The 27,110-nt window shown below is 28.5% G+C and overlaps 1 protein-coding gene across 2 annotated transcripts in view; it reads left to right on the top strand.

The window, feature by feature from the left end:
* Positions 1-423: 423 nt before the first annotated feature.
* Positions 424-27,110, top strand: part of LOC117172149 (unconventional myosin-XV) — a 169,953-nt gene continuing 143,266 nt past the window's right edge. Inside the window, exon 1 of one of the 2 annotated variants that reach the window (XM_033359949.1) lies at positions 424-873. The gene's annotated coding sequence lies outside the window, so the exon portion shown is untranslated. Of the gene's footprint in view, positions 874-18,721; positions 18,799-27,110 lie in introns of those variants that run through there. The other variant, XM_033359950.1, reaches the window with a different exon arrangement.

Genomic DNA, 27,110 nt, shown 5'->3' with positions numbered 1-27,110 from the left:
CCTCTGCCATATAACAGAACGTTAAGATAAACGTTTCGCGTTGAAATTAGCCAGTCACGATTGTTGAAAACCCAAAGGTCTCTGGGTTACGAATACTTGAAGACATGAAAACTGCATGACCAGTAAAGATAGCCTGTCGGGGACAATGGCCTGCCGGCGATTAGATGACCTCTTTGGGGGTCTCCACACCACCTTGTAAAACCTCTTGTGGGTATTTGGGAAAAGCTCAGGTTTCTGTGTGCAGATACAGGGACCGGTCCCACCTTGGGATCTATGCTTACCTGTCTACAGGTACGAAAGCCACCTGTAATATGCGCGTAACGGTACACGGATGGAAGGTGGCGCCACGTGGAGTTGAAGGAAACTACCTCCTAGGCGAGGTCGACCGCATACCTCGATCTGATCGCGTCCGAAAGGTAGTCGTCAGTGCTCCGTTTTGCCTTTCGGAATCTTGATTATCTGCTGAAGTACGGCTCGGAAAAGTTTAAAAAACAGTGATTATAATCCTTTAATATCACCAATAATCTCCTTTCAATATCAAGTTTTCTTAACAAAGAATAAATCTCTATGATCCAGAGATCTTCTTCCCTAATCCCAACGGGTGACATCGGTATAAAATCGTTTTCGGTGGTTCCTCGTGATGGAATCATAAAATTCACCTGATCCTTCGGGTAATCAAACAAACCAACTTGAGGAAGTTTCATAACTTCGTTTCATAAGATTATATATAGGAAGTGCAATTCGCGAAACGTTTTCACTTTTTTTCCTATTTTCCTGGGTGATCTTTAGTGCTGGATTCTTGTTTCTGTGAAATCTGTGCAAGGATTGAATTTCTCCGGGGTTCAGAACGCCGGAAATCTGCTAAATTGCACGGTAGGTAGAAAATAAAAAAGTTGTACTTAAAGTTTTTGCGTCCCATGGAGATGTCGATGTCCGGTTAGGCTATACCTGCATGGCCGGTTCAGACTTAACCAGAGAACGTCAGGTTAAATAAAAGAAGAAGAGAGGAATAGATATAAAGTGATAAGAGCTTTATTTTTTCTGATTATTTGTCTTTTAAAAAGGGGGAAATAATTCTGATATCTTCTAAATGCTTGTAAAACAATATAACAGTACCAAAAAGGTATTTGAGGAAAGAAAATGAACGTGGTTGACATTCAATTATTGTGAAGCAAAGTTGATTTGATGAATGGCATTCGAAATCAAAATAAGAATCTCCTAATAATGACACCAAATTATAAAAACAGTGAATACCGAATATTTTTTAACAGCACCCGCTTCTTTTTAATGTTTATAAAAAAAAGTTGACATTTAGAGAAAAAACTGTGCTGTCTTTGCCAATACCAATGATACCAATAACGATACAAAAGTTTGTAGAACTGTACAAGGATCAATATGGAAGATGAAATCTTTCCAGCTCAGTAATAACATTTCTGAAGAACATTCCTCATTTAAATCTAGATGATACCAATGATGAGAGCATTGTATAAATAAATCTGAAATCCTGATTATTGTTAGAATAAAGGGTTCAACTAAATACAATAGTAAAAACAGTGTTTTCATAAAATATCTAATTAAAATATTACCTTGAATATGTTTCACATGAATATTCTTAAAATACAATAGTACCATAGGTCATGGATCATGTTTTAAACTGAAGAAATTTAGGGCTAGATAATATATCACGCCTTGCTGTAAAAAATCATTACTCAGGAATTTGGGCAAATTTTAAAGAAGCAGTTTTCTCTTTCTACATACTTTTACACAAACATCAATCTATTACGAAAGCATTGCAAGAAAATTCTTCGACTCAACTTCCATATGCATTGGCTTATTTTCAACCATATTACTACTCTTAATTGCATTCAATAATTGCACTGCACAAATCAGCTTAATATTGCAGTAATAAAAGTTTCATTTATGTATTTTTAAACTTCCAAGTTTTCCTTCTACAAAGTTGTAAACGCGAGATATTCTAAGAACCGTTTGCTTTGGAGGACATAAAGCTGCATTATTCCTTTCTTAAGGATAATGAAATGTCATATGGTTGAAGGCACGCGGATTGTAATAGTGAGTTGGAAAATCATTTGGCCTGGAACTTTTGCTATGACGGATCTTGAACATCCAGCGAAGGATCTGTTAAGATTCCTTTCTCCACCTCGTGTGTCATGCGATTAGATCGTGCTGGTACACGAAGATCCTTCGCAGAGGCTGTATCCTCATAGACTAGAAATGATCGTGATGAAACTAGCACTCCGTCATTCGCGAATTCCGCACAAAAGACATTTTGTATCTTTCTGGCTAACGAGGGTTATTTAATAATAATAATAATAATTTCGAGAATATTCTGTTGTTAGGAAGGAAATTGTATAGGTAATCAATAATAAAGAATTTCTGAGTTTTTGGAGAATTTCGCAAGATGTATTTCCAATTGCGGAAACTATAAGATATGAGGTTAAGGACTACCAGTTGTTGTCGGAAGATGTAAGATACTTGAATACTATGTGATCATTCTTAAAAATGGCAATCAACTCTTTATTTAACGACGCATCTCGTATGAAATGTATTCATTTTCTATATGATGAAATTTGTTATTATATTTTTTCATTTTTAAAACATTCTTCATATTTTCAATTTGGGTTTGAAAACTCCGAAAGATTTTCAACTCAAAACTCTAATTTCGCAGTAGAGTTCAAAAGGTGTGATAATTATCATACAAACTGACAGATTTCTTGTCCTACAGTTCCAGTATGACGATCAAAACCGGTTCTACTCGAGCCTTTTTCTAACGGGATGATCATGCGAGATTAAAAAATATTCACTTGCCAAAAATTATATGTAGAAAAATTTTTTAATTCAATGTATGAAATAATATACAAAATATATTTTTCAATAAATATATGGATGCATAAAAATTAGGTTTGAAACTATTAGATTAATTTTTAAATTATTTTGTTTTTAAAGATTTTTTCCTGCATTCGAAATATATTGAGAAGCAATATCCATCCAAAGATCTAAACGCGAGGTATATTTACCTATAGGGCATTAAAATCTCCAATAGCTACTGTTTTTCATTAAATACTTACGAAACTGGACAGTTCGTATACCTAAATTTAAACAGTTTTTTAATGAATATTCATTACTCTCGACTCTAGACACTTAATTGCATTTCTTGAATCTTATATAATTACTGTCTGATTTATGTTCTTTAAATTCTCTTTAAATAAATCAAAAGTATTGGCAATTGCGGAAAAATTTCAGTGCGTTATTAATGCTAACAATTTAAGTTGTAAACGAACAATTTACTGTTTTTTAAAAATAATTGTTCTATATCAAGAGTAGTTTAAAACTAATTGCTTATTGGGGTGTACAGTCATGCATTTAAGATTTTCTTTTATAAATATTTCAATAAAAAGATAATTAGAATAAAAATTATACTTTAAATGTGTATGTGAATCTTAAAAGGGTGTTATTCTGGCGCAGCTAATCTCCAGACCTCATTGTTGTACAAGGTTAAAAAACAGTCCTGACTGACTGACATGTTTTTTCTTAAACATACTTTTTACGTGTTCTGAATCAAACGAGACAGTGAGAAAGTATCAGGGAGGGCAATGAATCGTGTGACCTCGTGGTATTGTCTGTCGCGAACTCCATGATTCATTATCAGTATATATCCTATTCTCTAATCGGTATTGTGCTATTGAAACATAATTATGTCACAAATATGGAAACTAAGTGATGTTTATCTTCTTCACATAATTGAAAAAATTACCTAACTATTCTAATATATAATTAAGACAGTTATCATAAAGATACAATTAAAAGATAACAATAAATTAGAATTTGACTATAAAAAGAATTAAACAATTAACGATTATTGAATAGAAGTTAATTATTTAATTACAGTGAATTAAATAAATCATGATTTTAAAAGTTGAACATCATGACTCGATACAATGACAATTGATACAAATTAAAGAAAAATAAGACACTTTAAAGGACTCATAAGAAATATTTATTCGCTTTGCATTTTTTAAAATTGTCCACTAATATCATTTTTCGCAAATCATAAATTCTTGAAAAAAAAGTAAAAAAAAAACAGGATTTTTAGTAATGCACTGACTGTACAATATTGTAAAGAATAGAACAGGCTTCAAAGTTCCGGATATTCAAATAAGGTAAAAAATGCTTTATAATATCTGATTCTCTTTAAAAAAAATCTACTGTCTCTGGAGCTTTACAATTTTTATTTATTGATTGACATTTTTTCTTAATGATCAAAATCCAACAATATTCTTCCAATGCGAAAAGATTATTTTGTTCTTTTCACTCCTGATGTTTTTATTTTTTATCATCTCAGATTAATAAATAAATCATTTTAAACGTCAAATATAATAAAGATGACTTAAAAAAATATGTCTGAGATAAGTGTATAGAATTCATATTGCAAAGTTCTGGCGTCACTTAATATACATTGCTATACAATAGTGAGTAAGTAAAGAATTACTTACAAACGAATTAACGAACTGTACAAGTGTAAACACTCGTAAACGTAACTGAATCGAAAAATTAATCAGCGTATCACATCTACGAGGTGCTTTTTTCATAAGGAATGTTTACATTTCAAGATTATACTGATATTACAAAACTGTGTGAAAGGCCTTTTTAATATTGTTTCAACACCTAATTTGTATACTTCTAATGATTGATTATAATTTACCTATTCAGAATTAAAAGAAAGTAACACCATTAATTTTTATAGATTTTCAAATTAAATTGCAAATAGTATTTGGAATTTAAAACTATTTTTTGAAACCAGTACAATCTCTTTTAATAATCAAAATTAGCAATTATAAAAGTGTAAATGTACACTATAATGATTGTATAACAGATAAACTATCATATAGTTATAAATTGGTTAGGAAAGTTAGAATTTATAGAAGTCCTTTGGAGTTTATTTCAATTTCAGGAAGCATTAAGTTATGATATTTAAATCTTAGTAACGACATTTTTACATAACATCGCCACAAACAAATATGATTACACTATAATTCAATAACATTTTGTTGAAGTAAGTTGAATGATTAAAATAAAAGGTTAGTTGATTTAGCTTACAGCAACTTTCAAAGTTGCAAATTATTTAATCTAGGATACTTGAGACTTTAAATCATCTAAAATTTACGACATTTAAAATCAAGATCGACTATGAAGGAGAAAGTCTCGCAGGCCAATGATATCTCTAAAAAAGATCGCCATAAAAGTACAAGAAAAACTGGATCATTCAGTATAACATTGTAATTTTGTGTTACAATTTTTTTAAAAATAGATTTGCTTACCTAATCCAAATATCGATTTTATAGCTGTTGGATTTTTATCCTTAAATTATGAATTTGACTATCAAAAGTTTTTACTTCAAAAACGAGTTAAGAAATGATTTTGTTATGCAAACAATAATTACCAAATTATTATCGTTTCTAAACAATATTTCTTTTTCTTTTGTTGAGAATGCAAATTCTGAAGGAAACTCCTAATTGTATGCATGATCATGATTTGACCTAGACTCAAAATGGAGCAGCAATTTTAGTTTCCAGAATTTGCATCGCTCAGTAATTCGGCACAAGTAAGAAGATCGTATTTCCCAGGTAGAAAAAGGCAAGCTACTGCTTGAATTTATGGTAATTTCATTCCTTAACTGTACATTCCTCTGACTATCGAATCCAGTTTTAGAAAAGCAAATGGATGGGAAGAAAAATATATAATTACCTTGTGTCACCGATTAAACCCTCAACAAAGTGAGGGTATAAATTGGTCTATCAAGTATTTTAACGTTCTAAAGTTATCTTAAAAACATTTTAGTTGAATAAATTCTAATCTATTTTAAAACAAAAAGTACCAATTAATTTACCAACATTTAGGACAATAATTTATGAATCATAAAACAACATAATTTAACATTAAAATTTAATATCCATAAATTCCTGGTGAAATTTACAACTACTGCAGTTTAATTTCAAAAACACCTGAAATTTCAAGTCTTAAGAATGAGAATATGATAAAAAATTCAAAAATATTATTTGTGAAACGTTCCGCATTAAAAAATTTTAATTTCGCAAACTGCTCTCAAATCAGGGAAAATATGGTCATTTTCTATGGAAATATGAGAATAAATTATTTTAAGAAACAAAAAATGTATTTATCATGTAAAAATATAATATTATAAACCAAACAGTTCAACTTTAAACAAAAGAGACGAAAGTTTAACAAATGATTTTTTAGCTATATCGTAGTTACACCACTTTTTTTAAATAACAGAGCAAAAGCGCGCTACGCGCACGCATCCATGTTTTTAAAAATCGCGAAACCGTTGTTCAATGTTGTGTATCATATTTTTCCTCTTATAATAAATTTTGGAATGAATCGATTAATCTCCTAAGATTGCGGGACACCGAAATAAGTTAAAAAATTATATTAATTGATATTATAATTGCAGAGTGTTCGAAAATCAGAAAATTTGAATTTTTCCTAATCTATATTATGCGGGTAAATTTTAGAAAAAGTTAGGTTTTTTTTAGATTGAGTTTATGCCAGAGAATGACTCAATTCTACGGACCATACAAAATTGAAATACATTTTAAAACTCTTGTCATTACAGGTTCAACATTTTCCGAAGTGTTAAAATTTTCCGAAAGCTTAAAATAAATGTAATTAATGAATTGGGGAAACTTTACAAGTATAAAATCGCTTGGGAATAGTATTTAGATTATGACATACGATTAATATACAACTTTTTTTTCTTCAAAATTCTGCAAAAAGGTTTAACGGTTTGACATGAATCTACTGATTTTAAAAAATAACGAAAATTAAAAATTGATTAAAAACTGACGTATCCAAAATTACTATAAACGAAATTTAATCGTTCCGAAATTGTAATGGAAATATACAGAGTAAATAAACCAAAATTTTATTTTGCATTCCTGATGAAAATTTTGAAATGAATCACCCAATAGCTTACGAATGTTTAAATGTGTAAAGATACAATTTTAATAAAAATTAATTAATTAATAACCATTTGATCGAATTTTTCACGCTTTTGAGTGAAAAATCTTTCCTGTTTGAAAATTCGTCTTTTTGGTTTAAAAAATTTATCAGTTTTTGGTATAAATTTTATGTTGTTTATTAATCTAATTAAATTTCGCAGATTTTATGACAATTTAAAGAAGTTAACGTCCTTGTTTTTTAAATATTTGAATTAAGACAATTTTTTATATTAAAACGATTACTTCAGACGAACAATTTTTGAATAAATAGAAAAAAATATTCCTCAGTCCGGACTTTAATTAGAAAAGCCAATATAAAAAAAATAAACGTTATAAGTTAACGTTAAAAGCGTTAACCAATTACTCGTCGGCATAATTCATGTTCAGCAGCGTTTCCGGTTCAAATTATTATTAGTGAATGTATTATTTAGGTAACCTTATACATTTCTCATAAGTCTGAAGTTTGCCGACTTTTTTTTAAACGGCAAAAAAATGAAAGCTTCATCTAATCATGAGACGGGTTTCCCGACAACAATAGTAACGAGATGATAATAGGAAATGGCGTCATGTACATTTTAATAATTGGATTATTTAAAATATTCGAATGGCAAAGAGGTGAAGTTCAATTAAGATTTGAAATATTAATTTGCAATATGAATTCAGAGATAGTATCATGAAGGTTTCTCAAATGCGAGGAGTAATTTGCAAATGATAATTACTAAAAGCTGCAATCAAATTAAATTGGGGTTGTATAATGCCTCTGCATATTATTCTGCAATCTGGAGGTACAGTACTACTCGTTGGCATTCGCCTGAACGGTTATCAGAAATGCACAGGGCTGAACTCGCAAAGTAAAGGTATTGAGTGCCTTTGTGCGTTCCTGAACCCCGAGGCTCTGGTAGTCGTTATGCATTTCTCTTCCAGCGAATCTTGCACAGCGATTGCTATCAATATACCATCCTTGCCACCTCGAAAATGTCCTCCGCCCATTTAACGCTCCAAACAACAAATTAATCGCAAATAAAACTTCTGGTCCAGAGATCCGCTGGTATAATTTTACAAGTTGAACGAACCCAAAGATTGTACAGTTAAGGTAATTAAAAATGTACTTCATTCTACTAAAATCGCCTTAAAAAACTGTACTTCGACTTCCTTGAAAAAGTTTTACATCGATAAATGATATTAATTAGTGATCCGCGTTTGACTCGTTAAAAGATTAAAGAATTCCTTTAATATCTATGTTTAACCAATTCGATATTTAAACTGTAGAAAAAAATTCAGAGAACACACCTTTTTGTGCCCCCCCCCCCCCCCCACAACACAGTTACGTGAAGAAACCAAAATAATATTTTTGCAAACTGTATCGACAATAGGCCATACAGGTAAAAATGGCATAAAAAGAGTGAAAATGAGGAGATTATTCACGAAAATTGGGGGATAAACTCTTTTAAGTAAAATTAATGTTGGTAGTTTAATATTAAATTCAATTTGAAACGCCTTAAATCCCAGGATTTTCCAGTGAAATCATTGCACTTTTAACAAAATAGATCAATTTTGAACAATTACTTCAATTTTTAATTAAAAACATAAAGTTTCGACCAAGGGGACTAACTTTCTCCCAGAAAAAATCAAGTTTTTAACAAAAGACATGAATTTTCAACTGAAAAATATTATTTTTCAACCAGAAATCGAATAGTTAAATTTTCAGTTGAAAAAAATACTTTTCAACCAAAAAAAGAACGAATTTTTAATAAAATAGTAAAGCCCTTAACCTTACTTAATTTTAGATCAATAACAGCTAAATTTAACAAAATGAAAAAGGCATTTGTAACAAAATAGTTCGAGTATTAAGCAAAGAAATAAATTGTTTAACAAAACGATGAATATTCAACCAAAAAATTATTTTTATTAAAATAATTCAGCTTTCAAGCAGCTATTTTGATTTAAACTGAAAACGATATACTTAAAGCATAAATGTAATAGATAAATTTGCAACAAAAAAGAAGGAATATTCAACAACCATTTAAATTTGTACCCAAACAGATAAATTTTCGGATAAAAAATATCAGTTTTCAACCAAAAATCCAGTTGCTAAATTTCCAATTAAAAAAAATTATTTTTTAAACGAAAAAAAACAACCAATTTTCCACAAAATATTAAAATCCTCAGCCAGGATAAATTAATGTAAATGAGTTACCTTTTTAACAAAAAAATTCAATTTCTACCAAAAGATATAAAATTTCAAACCAAAAAGACGACTTTCCAAGAAAAAGGGATACATTTTCTACCAGAACTCGAATAGTTAAATTTTCAGTTAAAAAAGTTGATTTTGACCTAAAAACGATGCATTTACAAGCATCAATGGAATAGTTAAATTTTCAACAACAAAAAAGAAGAAATTTTCAGCAAAACAGTTAAAATTCCGTAAAATAGTAAAATCCTCAACGAGAATAGATTAATTTTAATAAAACAGTTCGAAAATTCGAATAGTTCAATTTTCCGTTAAAAAAGATGATTTTTAACCCAAGTAAAACGAGTTCTAAACAAAATAGTTACATTTTAAACCAAAGAAATTAATCTTCAACAACAAAAACTTATTTTTAACAAAGAAGTTCAACTTTTAACCAAAATGTTGAATTTTCAACAAACAAGATGAATTCTCAATGGAAAATCAAAAAAAAATTTAAATTCAGGTAAATAGTAATTGAATTCAACCAAAAGTGGAATTCATATTCAACCGAATAGTTAAATTATAAAAAAAGTATTTTTTAACAAAATTGTTGAATTTTTATCAAAATATTTACATTTTCAACCAAACAGTTGCGGTTTTTACTAAAAAGGATCAAACTTCTGCCGAAATAGATGAATTTTTAACGGAAGTGTTGAATTTTCAACAAAGAAACATTTTTTAGTTAAGTAATAAAAATAATTCAACCAAATTGTTGAAATTTTAACACAAAAAAGTTGATGACTTTTGATCAAAATTGTTGAACTTGTATTATAGCTATTAAATTTCAAATTCAAATTTCTGTAAAGAAAAAAATTCGAAAACAAGTGAATAAAAGAAAAGACTATGAAAAATGGCATAAATAAATTCACTGATAATTTATAAATTCAATATTAACAATTTAAATAAAAATATAAGTTCATTTTTATTACTATTAAAATATTATTTTAGAAAACTGAAAATTTGGTTTAAAAAATTAATTATACACTGCATATTTTGATTTCGAACTACTACTCAAAGTATGTTTGTGGTACTGCTAAAAATGTTAGGCCCTGAACTAAAGTTAGTTTAAATAAAAAAATCTGCCCGCTTAGCGGGCACATTCTCTTCAGGCGCGACTCGCTTAGTTCGCAAGTTTAAGCGCGCCCGTGGCGCGCGAAAGTTGAATCTCACGCTTCGCGCTCGATAATGGGTTTCCTCGCGCTTCGCGTTCGGATATTTAGTCTTTGCATTTGGAATGCTTGAATAAAAATTTATTAAAAAGATCTCTTTTAGATAGCAATATTTGTATGCGTCTTCATACTCTAAATTGTCTAATTAATTAAAAGTATGGTCAAAGATTTTCTCAAAGCTCTGTAGGCTTTGATGTACACATTCTCATCGTGACACTCGCGCTGAGCGCTCGATTTCCGACGGACATTTGTAAACAGGTTTTGTTGAATCTTTTTTTTTCTCGTAACTTTCGTCGTTTTTCCACACATTTAAAATTTTATTTTTTTATTTTCAATGTTATTTTTCACGAATAAAACAAAAGGTACGCGTCCTATGACGAAATGTTACTTAACGAAATTGTAGATCTTTTTTGGTCAAACAATTTTTGTTAATTCATCTTTTTTCGTATGCTACAGAGTTTGGCCACAAAATGGAATTTTTGATTTTTCATCATTTTTTCTTCAATCAAAATTTGAATTTTCAATTTTCCAAGAAAATCCAAAAATGTGTTATGATAATCTTGTAGGGCTTTCAAAAAGCAATGTTTTTCTTTATCAAGAGCTACAACTCTTTCAATTAGCATAAATTGTTTGCCCTTTTAAATACTATAAATACCCGTACATAGAATTTTTTCGACGCCACGTAAAAACTTGATTTTCGGATTTAGGGGGTCTCGAAACGTGGAGATCCGTTGAAAAACTATGATGTCAAATTTCCGACAATTCTAATACTTTCTCAATCATAAATGATGAGAATGTAAAAAAACCGAAGTTAAAATCAATGGAAAGTTTAGCTGAATGAATTTTTTTTACAGATTCAATATCTAAAAGGTCAAACATATAAATTACTTGAATTGTTTAAACATTTCACAATCACTCAATCTGAAAAACTGATTTTTTAAAATTGTAAAAAAAGGGCAGAGGATTCATTGGGTAAACATTTTCTATTTGAGATGTTTCAAGGGATTTTTCAAATTTAAAGGCAAAAAATGGGACAAACTGTGATCCTCAAATAACTCGAAGGATTCAATAAAAAATTTCAATTCACGAAACTGCTTTGAAGATTTAAAACTTATTAATCATATCACCGTGTAAACTTTTCTAACTGAATGGTTTTAGCTAATGGGATTTACTCGTTAATTATTATTTCACTGAGGACATTTTAAACAATTGCTGTCAACTTTTCGTCAACGAGCTAAACGGTTCAAGTTAAGAAATGTTCGAACTAATATTTTCCAAACGGTAAAAATGTGAGATTTAGTAGATCAGATCAAAAGTGACTCGGATTTTAATGTAAGGAAGAGCCTTACTTTCCATGAATGAGTCTTCATTAGTGGGGTGTCTGGAAGCCCCAGACTAGGTAGACGTGGACTGTAGTGGATCGTCAGAGAATGAGGGTTTCATCGAGCAGATATTCAGGTCAGACAGAGAAAGCAGCTGCTCAACCGCGGTGATACAAGCTGCTTATGCAATTCATAATCACGTCTCTCATATGAAAATATAATCTTTTCAGATGCATACTTCTTGACGAGACTTGTCAAGTTATACTTTCAATCGCTGATGTTATCCGCAGACTCATCGAAAAAAAAGAATGGTCTGTGTTCTGAGATCATGTTCCCGATTAGGCACAGTCAGATGACAATAAAAAGCACTCATGCCTCACAACACAAATTAATATAATAAATTAGCTTTCGTTAGGACAGTGCTCTTGTAATATTTTAATTGATTTAATTCTCCGATTTTATATGACCAGTTTTTCATTTACCCTGACCGTTATGATGTTTTTTCTGGTATAAAAAATAAGATACATGAAGGAGAAAGATTAATTTTCCACGAAAAGAAATGAATTTTCAACCAAACGGTCGAATAAAAAAATGTATTAACGTCAACCAAAACCCGCTACATTTTCAATTGAAGAGTTGAATTATCAAGCCAAAAAGACGAATTTAAAAAAAAAGAGTGAAGTTTTTAACCAAGAATAATGAGCTTTCAACCAAAAAAATTTTAATTCACATAGACGAATTTCCTATCCAAAAAGAAGGAATTTTTAACAGAACAGTTGAATTTTCTTTAAAAAACATAACTTTAACAAAATAGACGAAATTAAACTAAATAATTACGCTTTCATCCAAATAGTTTAATTTTCAACAAAATAGCACATTTTGAACCTACAAAGATGATGTTTTAATCAAATGGTGGAATTTTCAAACGAAACAAAGATACATTTTTTAACAAAAAAGATGATTGTTCATAAAAAAATGTAATAGTTGATATGTCAACCCAAAAGGATTAAAAAAAAAATTCACCGAAAAGTTTAATAGTTGACATTTCAACCAAGAAAGATTATAATTTTTTAAAGATTCACTTAAATCATGAATCTTCGACCAAAAAAAATCAATTTTCAACCAAATAGTTGAATTTTGAGCCCAATATATGAATTCTCTAGCAGAAAAGGCCAATTTTTAAGAAACAAAAAAAGAATTTCTAACTAAAAGATGTGAATGTCCATTTGTCCAACAACAAAAGAACGAATTTTCAACAAAATAGTTGAATTTTATGATTAATATTAAAAAAAAAAGATTGTACTTATTAATACAATAATAAAATAATAAAATAATTTAATTGAACTAAAAACGATGAAATTAATCAAGAAACAAAATCTCAACGAAAAAATGAAGCTTCGACTAAAATTATAAAACTATAACTCTTTTATAGCGCCGATTTTGGGGCTGACGGTGGATGGAAACGAACTCATTATAGCCCGCTCCTGTTTCACCTACCTGCGGCGCGGCGTTAATTCTCGGAAGGGCTATTGAAGAGTTTCACTGTACTTGAAATTTCAACTTAGAAAGATTATAATTTTAAATAAAAAAATATTAATTCCAATAAATAATATTTTCAAAAAGAGATGAATTTTAAATGAGGAATGAATCTTGATGAATAAATGACGAATTATCCAGGAAAAATAAATTTTTAACCAACTAGTTGAATTTTCAACCCAAGAGATAAAGTTTCTACCAAAAATATTAATTGTTAACAACAAAAAATTTTCAAATGAAGGATCAATTTTTAACCGATAATAGAATAGTTGAATTTTGAATTTAAAAAAAATTAACAAAAGAGTTAAATATGATATATTTTTAAAAATAAAAATATTTTTTAATTTTTAATAAAATAGTTTAATTCTACAATAGATGTGTAATAGCTGATATTTTAAGCAAAAAATATCTCGTTTCTAAGGCAAAAACAGTTGAGTTCAGAAGAAACAGAAGAATTTTCAACCAACGAGTTGAATTTTCAACCAAGAAAGACATTTCAGTTAAAAGACAATAAAAGTTTCTATCAAATTTTTTATTTTTTTTATCCAAACAGGCAAATTCTCTACAAACTAGTTAAATTCTAAGCAAATAGTTGAATTTTCAAACAAACAAAAAATTTGCAACAACAACAAAATTTTCAACAAAATAGTAGAATTATTGACCAAGAAAAGTATGTTCATTAAAAGATGTAATAGTTGATATTTTCAACCACAAAAGTGTAACAAAATAGTTATGAATAGTTAGTTATGAATTTTCAACTAAAATAATCAATCTTGGACAAAAAAAAAAGAATTTTTAACCGAATAGTTGAATTTTCAATGCAAAATATGAAATTTCTTCCCAAAAAGAGAAATTTTTAACAGCGAAAAAGAATTTTCAACTGAAAGAGATAAATTTGTAAACGAAAATAGAATAGTTAACTTTCTACTAAACTAATTGAAATTTTAACCCATATTCACGTATTTTCAACAAAACAGTTAGATTTTCAGATCAACAAGACGATTTTGCTACTTAAGAGTTAAACTTTTAACAAAATACTAGAATTTTTTGCTATAAGAGCTTTTTAATTAAAAAGAATTAACTTTCAACCAAAAATAGTTAGATTCTATTATTCAGTTTATCGAAAACTCCGGGGCACTTTTATGTAGCTGAAGTTCCGAACGTTCAAATAAACGAAATATTTTTACCCATAAATGTTGTTCCAAAGGCCATTCAAAATATACATTAAAATTATGTTCCAATAATAAATTATTTCCATTATAAATTAACAAAAATTTAAGCACTTTTTCTGCTTTTCAGTCATCAGTAAAAAATGTTCATTTTCACGTTCAGAACTTCTGGTACATGACTCTTTCCGGGTTTCCCTGACATTCCCTGATCAGTTTTAAATTAACTGTCTTTTCATAATTCCCTGACCACATTTTTAAAACATTTCGGAACATTTCCTGAAACATATTATAAATAATGAATTTAAGGAAGATAGGTTCCCGTGGTCCAATAATGGTAATTGAAAATAAATCTATAAATGCAAATAGGTCATACTGGTGGTCAATGGACAAAGGAGAAAATCAAACACGAAACGGACCGTGTCGGCCTTGCAACTGACAAATATTCTTTCCTACTGATTTTCTCTCGTCTTCGAGGAAAGCGAGGAAAGTCTCCTATAGTCTCCTCTCGTACCAACAATAGGACAATCATTGATGACGAAACACCCAATTGCCAGTGCCTATTGTTCCAAGATTTTTTCAACTGCCACTGGCGTTTTGTTCCTACGTCTACCCCACGCGCTGATCGAGGGTGACTAAACCAAATTAGCATAATATTGTGAAATGCATTTCTAGGTGAGCGCGAGGACGCAGTCACTATACTGGTTGGTATACTGTATAAGTGTATAGTAATCTTGTGTTACATAGTTTCTCATACATATTGAAAATTGAATGTATATTCTAATGTACTCACTTTTACCCGATGCCAGCTCGGCCATCTGTTCCCGATAACTCCAGCACGAAACACCTCGTTGCCTTTTTTAGGATTCTAAACTGTTTCTTCTTGTGACATTTCCGGTGATCGCCGAATAAGCGCCAATTTTTCTCGGTTAGATGCACTATTAATTATTAATCATGTACTTTAGTCAACAAACACTACTTGTTCATCACTTAAGATTCTAGATTACACTGGAACCTGAATTTCCGTAAACTGGATTTGTGAGTTCCTAGAATTACCATCCTCCGCAATTAATGATTAGGGAAGCCGCGAGACCGAGAGAGAAGCACTGCTGAGTCAAGCGTGACAAACAGCATGAGGACCACACTATCAGCTCTGTATTTATTTACTTTATCAGGATGGCCGCAAAGCTTTATTTTCAAAATTCCCTGATTTTTTCTTGGCAAATTTTTTATTTTCCCTGATTATCAATATTCAAAGTCCATAATTTAAACCTCGCAGAATTTTTAACATAGTGTCTTCTGTACACGAAAAAACAACAATGACAGAATCCAATTTCAAAATCATTTTGACCAAAAAAGATAACAGTTCAACAACATAATAAATACATTTCCAACAAAATATTAAATTTTTTAAAATTAAATTCTGGAATTTTCGAACGAAATAGTAGAATTTTCAAAGAAAAATGAACAAAACTTCAATTAAAAACAGTTGATTTTTCAATAAAAACATTTAAATTTTGAGCCAAAAAGGTTGAATTTTCAATTTAAAAAATAATGTTCAACATAATATTTAAGTTTTCAACCAAAGAGATGAATTTTCAACTAAAATGATGAATCCATAATAACCCCAAAAATGAATTTTTAACAAAGCAGTTCTATTTTTAACAAAAAAAAAAAAAAAAACAATTTTCAACCAAAAGTCAAAACTTTCTACAAAACTGTTGAATTTTCAATCATAAAATATAAATAGTGTTCTACCAAAAAGACGAATTTTCAATTAGAAAAGATCTTTTTTTTGTAACCACTGATTGAAAATGTGCCGTTTCAGTTAAAAAAATTAATTTTAAACCAAAGGATGACAATGTTTTAACCAAACAGATTAACATTCAGCCTAAGAAATAAACTTCTTTAATAGTGGTTCAACTTTCACGAAAGTAGTTAAATTTTCAATTGAAAAAAAAAATTCAAAAAGATATGGAATAGTAGGATGTTTAGTTAAAAAATTATTTTCAATACAAAATTTTAAAAAACGAATTTGAAACCAGAGAGATCCGTTTTCAAGTAAAATGATTAATGGTCAACAAAATGTGATTTTTTTACAAAGTGGTTCAACGTTCAACCAAGAGATGAAATGATTTTTTAGACCAAAAGGTAAATTAAAACAAAAATCAACTAAAAAAGATTCTAGTTGATATTTAAACACGAAATTATGAATATTCAACAAAAAAGTTAACTTTCGACCAAAGTTGTGGAATTTTCAACCCAAAAAGAGGATTATTACAACCAAATAATAAAATTTTTAATTAGCAATGTAATCCCGAAAAGGAAGCTACTGGAAAAGAAAGAAATAGAATATTTTTTATTTAAGCGAAATATTTATCGTTTTCTCTCTAATTCTAATGAGTTTTTCCGCTCTCTTTCAAAGTCTATCTTAAAATTTAGAAAAGTTCAAAATTAACAAAATGGCGGCAATTTTGATGAAAATATTAAAAGTAGATATTCTTTAAAAATCCACACTTTTTTGTACAGTATTCTTTTTTTTTTAATTTGTACTTCTGATAGAATATCTTCTTTATTCAAGCAGAAAGTATAAAAAAAATGCTGGAGGAAATAAAAAAGGTGAGGTTTCCCAGAAAATATTTTTTCTTTTTTTTAACATTTGAAAATATGGAAAAAATATGGAAACCCCACATTTTTATTTTTTGTTGAATATTTTTTGACAGTTTCTGCTCATAGGAGAAAGGCATGCTATGAACTTGATGCGGTCTAAACATTTTTGGAGACCAAGCGCATTTTTATCTAAGAGTATGAACAGAATAAAACAATTTCAAATTTTATTTTTCTTGACAGTTATTTAGAAGTTCTCTAATTTGCCCAGACTTTTCCCTGATTTTCAAGTTTTCTCTCACATACGGCCACTCTGCTTTATGCGCTCGTCACTCCGAAATAAAATGTTTTAAACACTGATTTTAACAATAGCGGAGACGACTTTTTCATCTATTCACAGGAGAACATAACCTCATAATCGAGGTATAGGACGAACTTGAACTACGGAGGAAATTTAGGCTTTAGACGAAAATAAAAAATGTTATCTGAAAGAAGAACACTAATTTAACGTTTAAAAAATACGCGACAATGAATTTAAATCAAACTTTCTTTGAAGCACGAGATCGACTCAAAACGCTGCTCGAAACGTCAAACTCGAGATCGATGGATTTTGTCGATAAAAAATCCCCGCGAAAAAAATTTCAATTAACTACTTCAATGCATCAGTCAATCATTAAGGACTCTAAAAATTCATTGCTGTGATGCGGGAATAATGTCAAAAATTACTCAAAACAGTATTTTTGTTCCAATTTTTTAAAAGTTCGTGACTGTTCTCGACGTTGCAGACCTGCAGTCGTTACATGTCACAACGTGTCTTCGTTACTTAGCAATTGGAGATCTAAGCTCTGATTGGCCAATTTCAAAAAGTCTGTTTTTCCCACCCGATCAAGAAGTACTTAAATTCTTGACGAAATCTCCCGATTTAATTATTTCTTAGATAATTATTTGCTATTTCTTATTTAAATTTGATACAATATGAATTTTCGCGCACTCACTTAGGTGCACTTAGTTTTAGATTTGCCAGACGAAATAACCTCAAAATTGCTGATCTCGTGATTGATTTATGACTTGAATCGCGCTGTTTTCGTTGGGAAAAACTTGAAGAAAATTGAATGAACATAAAAACCGACTTTGATAGTGATAATAAAACGCGACACACTGTTAAAATTACCTTCTTTGAGGAAAAAAAAACCATAGTTTCGATTATTGGAATCTAATTAAATAACCACTTGCAATGGGAAAACGTCATTATAACGATCGGTAAATAGTCTGAAAGTCCTGAAAAAGGGGGAACTTTGGGATTTGTTGCAATTCGTTGCAATTTTCGCACGCCCATCAACTCCTTGGGTTTCAAGCAGCAAAAATACGAGACCTGTGATTGGTTAATTTCAAAAAATAATATTGTTATAAACAGCTCAATTCATTATGAATTTTTAATGTTTTAGTACTGTAAAAATAGTTAATTAAGCTAAGAATTATTCTGCACAACTTTTATAACAGTTTTATTATTATTAATTAAAATAAATTGTTATTATAAAGAAAATGAGATCTATTGGTCAAAATCGATGGATACGTGTTTCACATTCTAGTCGACAGATGTCACCTTTGAATTATGGATTTTGAATTGACAATAACTGTGATTCTGTCACAACAAATCGTAACAATTTTGTTTGTTTACATATATTTCTTCGTAATGTCACGCATTTTAAAGGATATTTACTTTCAGAAGAGGTATTTATTATCAATATATATTTGTGGAAATGAATACTATGTTTTATAAAATGCACTCAGCATCTGCAAAAATTCACACGATGAGACCATATGGTCCACTTAACAGAGGAAACGAATGTTTTTCATATAACTTTCTTATATTTTAATAATTAATTATATCGCTTGTTTTAACTTTGCAGACTAGTTTGGTATTTTTATATCAAAATAGTGATTTCTGAAAAGAAGCTGTGGGGAAAAGATTTCAGGTTTAAAGAGTGGAGATTTCCTAACCTAAAAAAAATAACCCAATAAGAAAATCTAACTATTTTTTGGTTAAAAGTTAATTTTTTTCGTCGTTTGGTTTAAAATTGGACCATTTGGTCGAATATTCAATAATTTTGTTTAAAATCTAAATATTTGATTAAAAATTACTTTGTATTTGGTCAAAAATTCAAGTAATTCGTCAAAAGTTACACGAATTTGTTAAAAATCCATTTTATTGGTTGAAAATGAACTTTTTTAATTGAAAATTCGTATTATAAGTTAAAAATTCATTTTTGCAATGCATTTCTTTTAGTTGAAAATTTAACTGTTTAGTTGAAAGTGTAAATACTTTGCTAAGAATTCGTTTTTTTTTGTTTGGTTAAACTGTTAACTTTTTAAATTATGAATCATTTCGTTAAAAAAGAATTTGTTGCTTTTAAAGTTAAAAAGTGAACTGTTGCAATTCGAAAGCCTTAGTGGTTTAACAAATTTAAACCATTTAATTTGAAATTTTTCAATTAAAAGCCAGAAAAATTTTGTAACATTTCACAATATTTTATTGTTCATTTGAAAATGAGCAATTATGAATCAAATGTTTAAAACGAAACAATTTGAAACTAAGTTTTTTTAAGTAGAAAGCCTTGAGCCGTTAAAATTTTAGAGAGCTAAATTTAATTTTTGAAAGTTACAATTTTAATTGTTCCATGAAAAAAGATTTGTATGCGAATGTGAAAGTGTGGAATTTTGATGTATAAATAACAACGTATAAATTATTAATTTGAAACGACTTAAAATTAAAATAATTCAATTTAAAAGGATTTATTTATATATAGGAATTTTTTACATTTTCATTGAGTTGAAACTGATGGAATTTTGATTATTTATGTTTGAATTCGAATAGTCCATTTTTCCTTTTTAACATTTGTATTGAGTTTCAAAGAAGATTCTCTTATCTTCATTTTGGTTTCAAATTATTTTAAAGTAATGTAGAGGGGGAATTTTTTTTATTTTTTAAATTCTTATAGAGTTGGAAGCAACCAAATTTCGTTTGTTTGTTTCTGAATTGAAGGGTAATTTTTTATTTAAAAAAATTTTGAATTGAAGCAGAGTAATTTTTTATTTTTAATACTTTCAGTTATAAATTTGAAGAGGGACATCTTTTTGTTTTAAGATTTCAATCGAGTTGAAAGGGAGGAAATTTTGATTTTTTTTTTTCTGAATTGGAAGCAATTTTTTTATTTTGAAGATTTATATTAAGTTAGAAGAGAGGAACTTTTTGTTTTCACGTTTTTCAAAGTTGGGAGAGTTTTTTTCATTTAACAAAAAAAAAACATTTTTATTGATTTGTAAGGAAGGAAAGTTTGGCGATAAATAGTTTTTTTCAGAATTGGGAGAGGCCATTTTTTGTTTTTCTTATTTTTATTGAGGGACGCAAGAGGGCCATATTTTGCTGACTTTAAAAAATATCAACTTCACAAGTTCGAATTTTTCAATTTTAATAGCCATGAATAGGTTTTACGAACCAGAAAATACTCTGGGATTTTTTCCCTCGATTAAAACGGCCACTGTATTTTTCATACACTATTAATAGAATAATGCTAAAAAGCACTACTTTTAATTTTGATATTCTGTGAACTCTTTCATGTTTTCATAAAAATGACAAACACGTAACTACTAATTTCGTAGAATCAATAAATGTTTGAATAAAGTAGTCAATGGGCGTTATTTATTAAGTAATTAAATTATGATTATACGTAGAGTTCTGAGCCGGTTATATTAGTTCGAGAACGGTAACGAGAATGAGAATATTATCGAGAATATATAACCGAAAAATAAATTCTCTGAGAATTTATGAAAATCTCAGAATTTTTTTTAATTAATAGAAAATTGCATTTTTTCGTTAACTTTTCGGTTAAAAATTCAACTCTTTTTTTGAAAGTTTATCTTTTTTATTTTAAAGTTTACCTTAGCAGAAATTAAATCTATTTTTGATAATAATGCAACTGTTTGATTACAAAATAAGCTATCATACTATTTTCTTGAAAAATTAACTATATCGTAGAAAATTTACTTTTTGTTTAAAATTTATATTTTGACATTGAAAAATGAACTAAAATATTTTCTGTTTGAAAGTTCCACTTATAAACAAAAATTTTGTTTTTTATTACAAATTCATCTGTTTTAGTACAAAATTGATCTTTTTTGGATAAACATGCTACTATTTGGTAGAGAATTTAACTATATTGTTAAAAATTCATCCTTTTTAGTTGAAAAAATTCGCCTTTTTGGATTGAAAATTCAATTTTTTTCATAGAAACTTAATTTTTGCTTACAAAAATTCAATTTTTGATGTTACTGAGTTAACTGGAATCTTTTTTTGGATGAAAACTCAACTTTTTTGTAATAAATTCTTTTGCTTTAAGATAAATTTCATATTTTTTTATAAAAATGCAATTATTTGCTAGAGAATTCCACAATTTTGTCAAAAAGTCATCCTTTTTGTTTAAAAATTTGTCTTTTTGGTTTGAAATTTGATTTTTTTTAGTAGAAAATTATATCTTGTTAAAAAATTAATAGTTTTATCGTAAAAACTCGACTAAAATCTTTTTCATACGAAAATTCAACTATTTTTTGAAAATTTATCGTTTTGATTTAAAACTTCATCTGTTATAGAAAAAATTTCATTTTTTGTATGAAAATATAACTTTTGGTTAATAATCATTGTTCTTTGCTTGATAATTCAACTAATTTGTTTCAAACATTTGGTTGAATCGCTTTGTTAAGAAATCAATTTTTTCATTAAAGATTTATATTTTAAGTTGAAAAGTTATGTCGTTGATTAAAAGCTTAATTATCTTATTATAAATTAATCTTTTTTAATTTAAAATTCAACTACTTGGGTCAAAGTTAAGCTACATTGTGATTTTTTTATTGAAGGATTATGTCTGGTTGAAAATTTAACTGTTTAGTGGAAAATACTTTTTTAGTTAATAATTCGCGTTTTTTTTTACAAAAATGATTTTTTAGCTTGAAATTTCCTTTTTTTTATACATTTGAAAATTTTAAAGTGCATGAAACACTAATTCTTGAATATGTCTGAGCTAGAAAATAATGTATATTCAACCGCTGATATAACCAGAACAATAAAAATATTGTTAAAACTCATAAATTCTCTTAAATTCTCCTAAATTCTGTCATAGTCTCGGTTATATAACCTGAACTTAAATTTTCGGGAATTTAAGAACTCTAATTATACGGTAACATCAGTTTTAATCCGTCATTTAAAATTTACGATTTAATTCTTGCAAAAATTCATTCGATCTTGGAATCGAAACTGAAATTTCGTCTGGTATTGAAAACGGAGTCATGAGTAGCTTTTAAAATACACAAATCTCGATTGACCGGTAACACCACTATTCTGATATCGCCACTCGATATTCGTAAAGTTGTAAGGTCCACATTCCACCAGAAAGTCAAGGCCAAATCAAGAGACAGAATAAATATTACCAAACAAAGAATGATTTTTTGCAGTGAAAACGCCTGACATTGTCACAATTTTTCACGTCACAAAAGTTAAGATAAAATAATTAAAAACTTGTATTGTCATTCTGAGAAGCCGACTTCGAGTCATGCAGATAAAAAAAACAATAATTGGAAAAAATAAAGACTCAAGAAATGGCATCTTTTACTTCCTACACGAATACTGATTTTTAATCTATTTTAATATTAATTTCAAATTTATTTTATAATCTTTTTAATTTGCATACTCGATTTACATAAAGTTCTAATCTTAGTTTCCACTTTTTGCAGAAAAATATTCACTTTCACTCTGTCCACAAAATGCATAATAGATAGAATTTGTAAATCTTTTCGCGTAACACGGTGAACTGCTTTCACTTGTGACAATAATACAGCTTATTAAGAATTCTAATATTTCTCAAATAATAAGATTGCAGAGAAAGTGCTCTGCCCTCGAAAACAATTTGTCTCATGATAGTTTGCCGGGGTTAAATAATACCTCTCTAGTTCATAAAGATGTATTATTCAAGCGATGAAATCCTCAGCATTTCAAGATAGTACGGTTTCTTGTTTGAGTAAATCTTTACGTTAGTTTATGATTACAGCTTAGGTACTAACAGGAATTCTAACAGATAGCTGCATAATTTCTAGATCATACATACTGACAAGCAACAACAGACTCCAAACAGTCTCGTGTTGAAAATATCTTGGAAGGATTATTAAATAAATTCCTAGGAGGCACTAATCCTTGACATATTACTTTAACCTTTTCATTCTTCAATTTTTAAACGTAAGTTATATATGAAGGGTTGCAGTACGAAACTAGATATGCAGCCAAATCGAATTTTTTTAGGAGAGCAAAATAACATTGTGTACAATCAAAATCACCATTTAAAGATAAAACAAAAGGCGAACAGGCACGGTTGCGAATCACGATAAAAAGTACAATTTGCAGTTTAAGCAAAAAATAAAAAGTCACTCCCGAGATATGAAGTTGCTAAATTGGGAGAAAATTACTTTCTTTAAGAAAATGCAACTAATTCCGAGTAAATCATTCACTTTATATATATAAATCATTTTTTAACTTTTCTAGACATTTTTCTTTGACCTAAAATTAATTTCGCAAGAAGAAGAACATTTTTTACCTAATGCAGGGTGTCTAGTTGAGAGAAATAGGAAATTTTACAAAATAAATACAAATCGGACTTGGAGAATTGACGCAAAGAATTATAATGTTGTCTTTGGGAGTGAGAATTTTCTAAAATAATTATAATTCTGAATTAGAATTGCGAATTTCCGTAAAAAATTATACTTTTCATTTGAGTTTCGCACTGAAACAGGAAATCTCTTTAAGAATTATATTTTTTACTTTAAGATAGTAAGTTCCCTTAAAGAATTTGTTTCAAGAATTTAAATTCTGATTACTATATTTCTGAATTATAATTGAAAAGGTAGAAAATAAATATAATTTTAAGTTTAGGACAGGTAATTTCAGTAATTAAATACAATTTTCACAATTAGGTCAGGAAATTTCCTTAAAAAATTATCATTTCGACATTTGAAGAAGGAATTTCATAAAGAATTATATTTTTGACTTTGGGACAGTCAATTGACGCAAAAAATAATTCAAAATTTTACTTTGGGGGAGGAAATTTTCTAAATGAATTATAATTCTGGGTTATAGAACTGCAAATTTCCGCAAAGAATTATAATTTTTATTTTAGGTTCACTCTAAAACATGGAATTTTGTTATGAATTATAAATTTAACTTGGAACAGGGAATTTTTGAAAAGAATTAAAAATCTGATTTAGAAGAAGGGAATTTAAAAAAATCCTACATAGAATTATAATTTTGGGTTTGGTTTTATAATTCTGATTTGTAGAAAAGTAATTAATAATAAAATCCCTTTTCCAAGTCAGAATTTGCTAGAGCTTGAAAATTATCTTTTTCAACTCAGAATTTGTTTGAATGAAAAATTTGTTAGCAAAATAAAAATTTGTCAGAATTTGAACCTCTTGAATTATAACAGAAAATTTTTTAATTAAATATAATTCTGACTTGAAACAGGGAAGTTTTTGAATAGTTATGACTGTACAGGTAATTTTGGCAATGAATCGGGAAAGTTTGTATAATAATGTTGATTTTGATTTCTAAGAAGGGAATTTACGAAAAAAATCCCTGTTTCAAGACAGAATTCGTCAGATTTGGAAAATGCCTTTTTCCGAATCAGAATTTACTTGAATCAGATCTTTTTTTTGCAAATAAAAATTCGCCAGAATTTGCAACATTATTTTTACAAATTTTAGAAAAAAGGGAGTCACTATGTTTCTGAATTATAATAGAAAATATTGTGGATAAATATAATTCTGACTTTGAACAGGGCATTTTTGGAAATAAATGTAATTGTGACTTGTAAAAACGAATTTCCGCAACGGATTATTGTGTGCTTCGTAACAGAGAATTTTTTATATGGAACGTAAATTCGGAAAAATAATCTTAATTCTTTTTCAGAAGAAGAGGATTTAAAAATTCCTGTTCTAACTCAAAATTCTAATTCTTATGACCCAAAATTGTCTACGATGATCCAACTCAGAATTATAACTTTTTGCAAAAATCCTCTTTTCCAAATCTTTGAAATTTCTTAAAATGCTTAAAATAATTCAAATATTTTGAACTCTTTACAATTGACCGGAATAAAACCGGAAACCCCTATAAATAATTTAGTATAATCTATTAATTCAATGTATTCGTTTATTTGGAAGAATAGTAACAGGAATTACTTTACCTGATAGTAAGTTTGTAACTGTTTTCTGCAATCATGAGTGTCTTTCACATCATGGGGGTAACTTACGACGTGACCAGAAACGATCACATCGTTTATGGCTTTGGTCGCCAGACAGGTTCGAAATAACGGAAGTATACAGCTCTGTATTTAATTACTCTAGGCTTCGACTTCCGCACTTGCACGGTGCATAATCATTTATGAACTTTTGAGACCATAGTGCTTCTTTATCGTTTATTGTAGACAAATTACCTTCAGACCATAAAGAAAACACATGTTGGACTTTGAAGAAAAAGAGTAGCGATTATAAATACCAACAGATTTATAGGCAATCAATTTTAGTGTCATGTAGTGATGTATTATTATCAGAATGTGGAAAAGAAGGTTTTTCTTCCTTTTTTCGCCTTGTTTCCTCCGTGAATTGGAAAGATCGCCTAAAGCGCCTAAACTCGTGAATTTTGACCCCATTTTCCCCTTTTCTCAATTTTTTTTACAAGGTTTCGATTTTTTTTAATAATCATAACGAGAAATTCAAGACATCAGCAAACAAGGCGCTTGAAGAGCTTTTTTTCAATTTTTCATAATATCAATTTCAAGTATTTTCTAAACGATTTATTTGATAATTTTGAAAATTTTTAAGACATCGTAGACAGGATATGTTTGCACGAGAATATGAGAATAAATTCTTTTTAATGAAATTAATCTCGGTGCTAATATTAATTCCAAATTGAAACTCTTTAAATTCCTAATATTTTATTTTCAACCGAACAGATGAATTTTCAACAACAAAATTAATTTTTCATAAAAAAAAGAAGAATTTTCAACCAATGAGATGAATTTTCAACCAAAAAGTTCATTTTCAACCAATTATTTGAATTTGCTACCAAAGCGTTGATATGTTAAGCAGAAGAAAAATGCATCTTCAACAAAAAAGTTCATTTCAACCAATTATTTAAATTTTCTACCAAATAGTTATATTTTTAAGTTGAAAATATGAATTTAGTATAAAATAGTAAAGTTATTTAAATTGGCAATAAAATAGTTCAAATTTCTACTAAACCTTTGTATTTTAAAACCAAAAAAACGAATTTTGTATATAATAGTTTAATTTTTAAACAAAAAATATGAATTTTCAACCAGTCATTTGAATTTGTAACGAAAACGTTAAAATTCCTAACAAATAGTGGAATTTCAAAAAAAAAAGTTCATTTTTAACCGAATAGTTGAATTTTCAATCCAAAACGGCGAATTTTCAATCCGAAATTATGATTTTTGAATGTGAGAGTCAAAAAGACGAATTTTCAACAAAATAGTTTAATTTTCAAACCAAAAATAATAAGTTTTCTACCAAAAATAATATTATTCAACCAATTATTTGATTTTTCTTCTAAATAGTTGAAGTTTCAAACTTAAAAGACGAATTTTGTACACAATAGTTTAATTCTCAAACCGAAAATATGAGTATTAAGAATGATGAGTTTTAACAAAATAGTTAATTTTTAATCAAATAATGAAGCTGCTAACCATAAAATATATCAAACAAAAATATAACTGTCATAATAATAGTGAAAAAATTGTTTTCTTCATAATTTTCTCATTTTCGTTAAGTCATTTTATTTATTCTTGTTTTTTTATTCTATAATGTTTTTTTTTCGACTTGAGCTCTTTTCACTTCTGTTGAACTGTTTTTAAATTTATGATCTTTTTGAGTTTTTTCTCGGTTTCTCTTGTGTATTTTTATCAGTAGAAAGTACTGAAGCGTTCAAA

Source organism: Belonocnema kinseyi, chromosome 4, assembly GCF_010883055.1.
Source record: "Belonocnema kinseyi isolate 2016_QV_RU_SX_M_011 chromosome 4, B_treatae_v1, whole genome shotgun sequence".
NCBI lineage: Eukaryota > Metazoa > Arthropoda > Insecta > Hymenoptera > Cynipidae > Belonocnema > Belonocnema kinseyi.
This window is presented reverse-complemented; position numbering and strand designations above follow the sequence as displayed.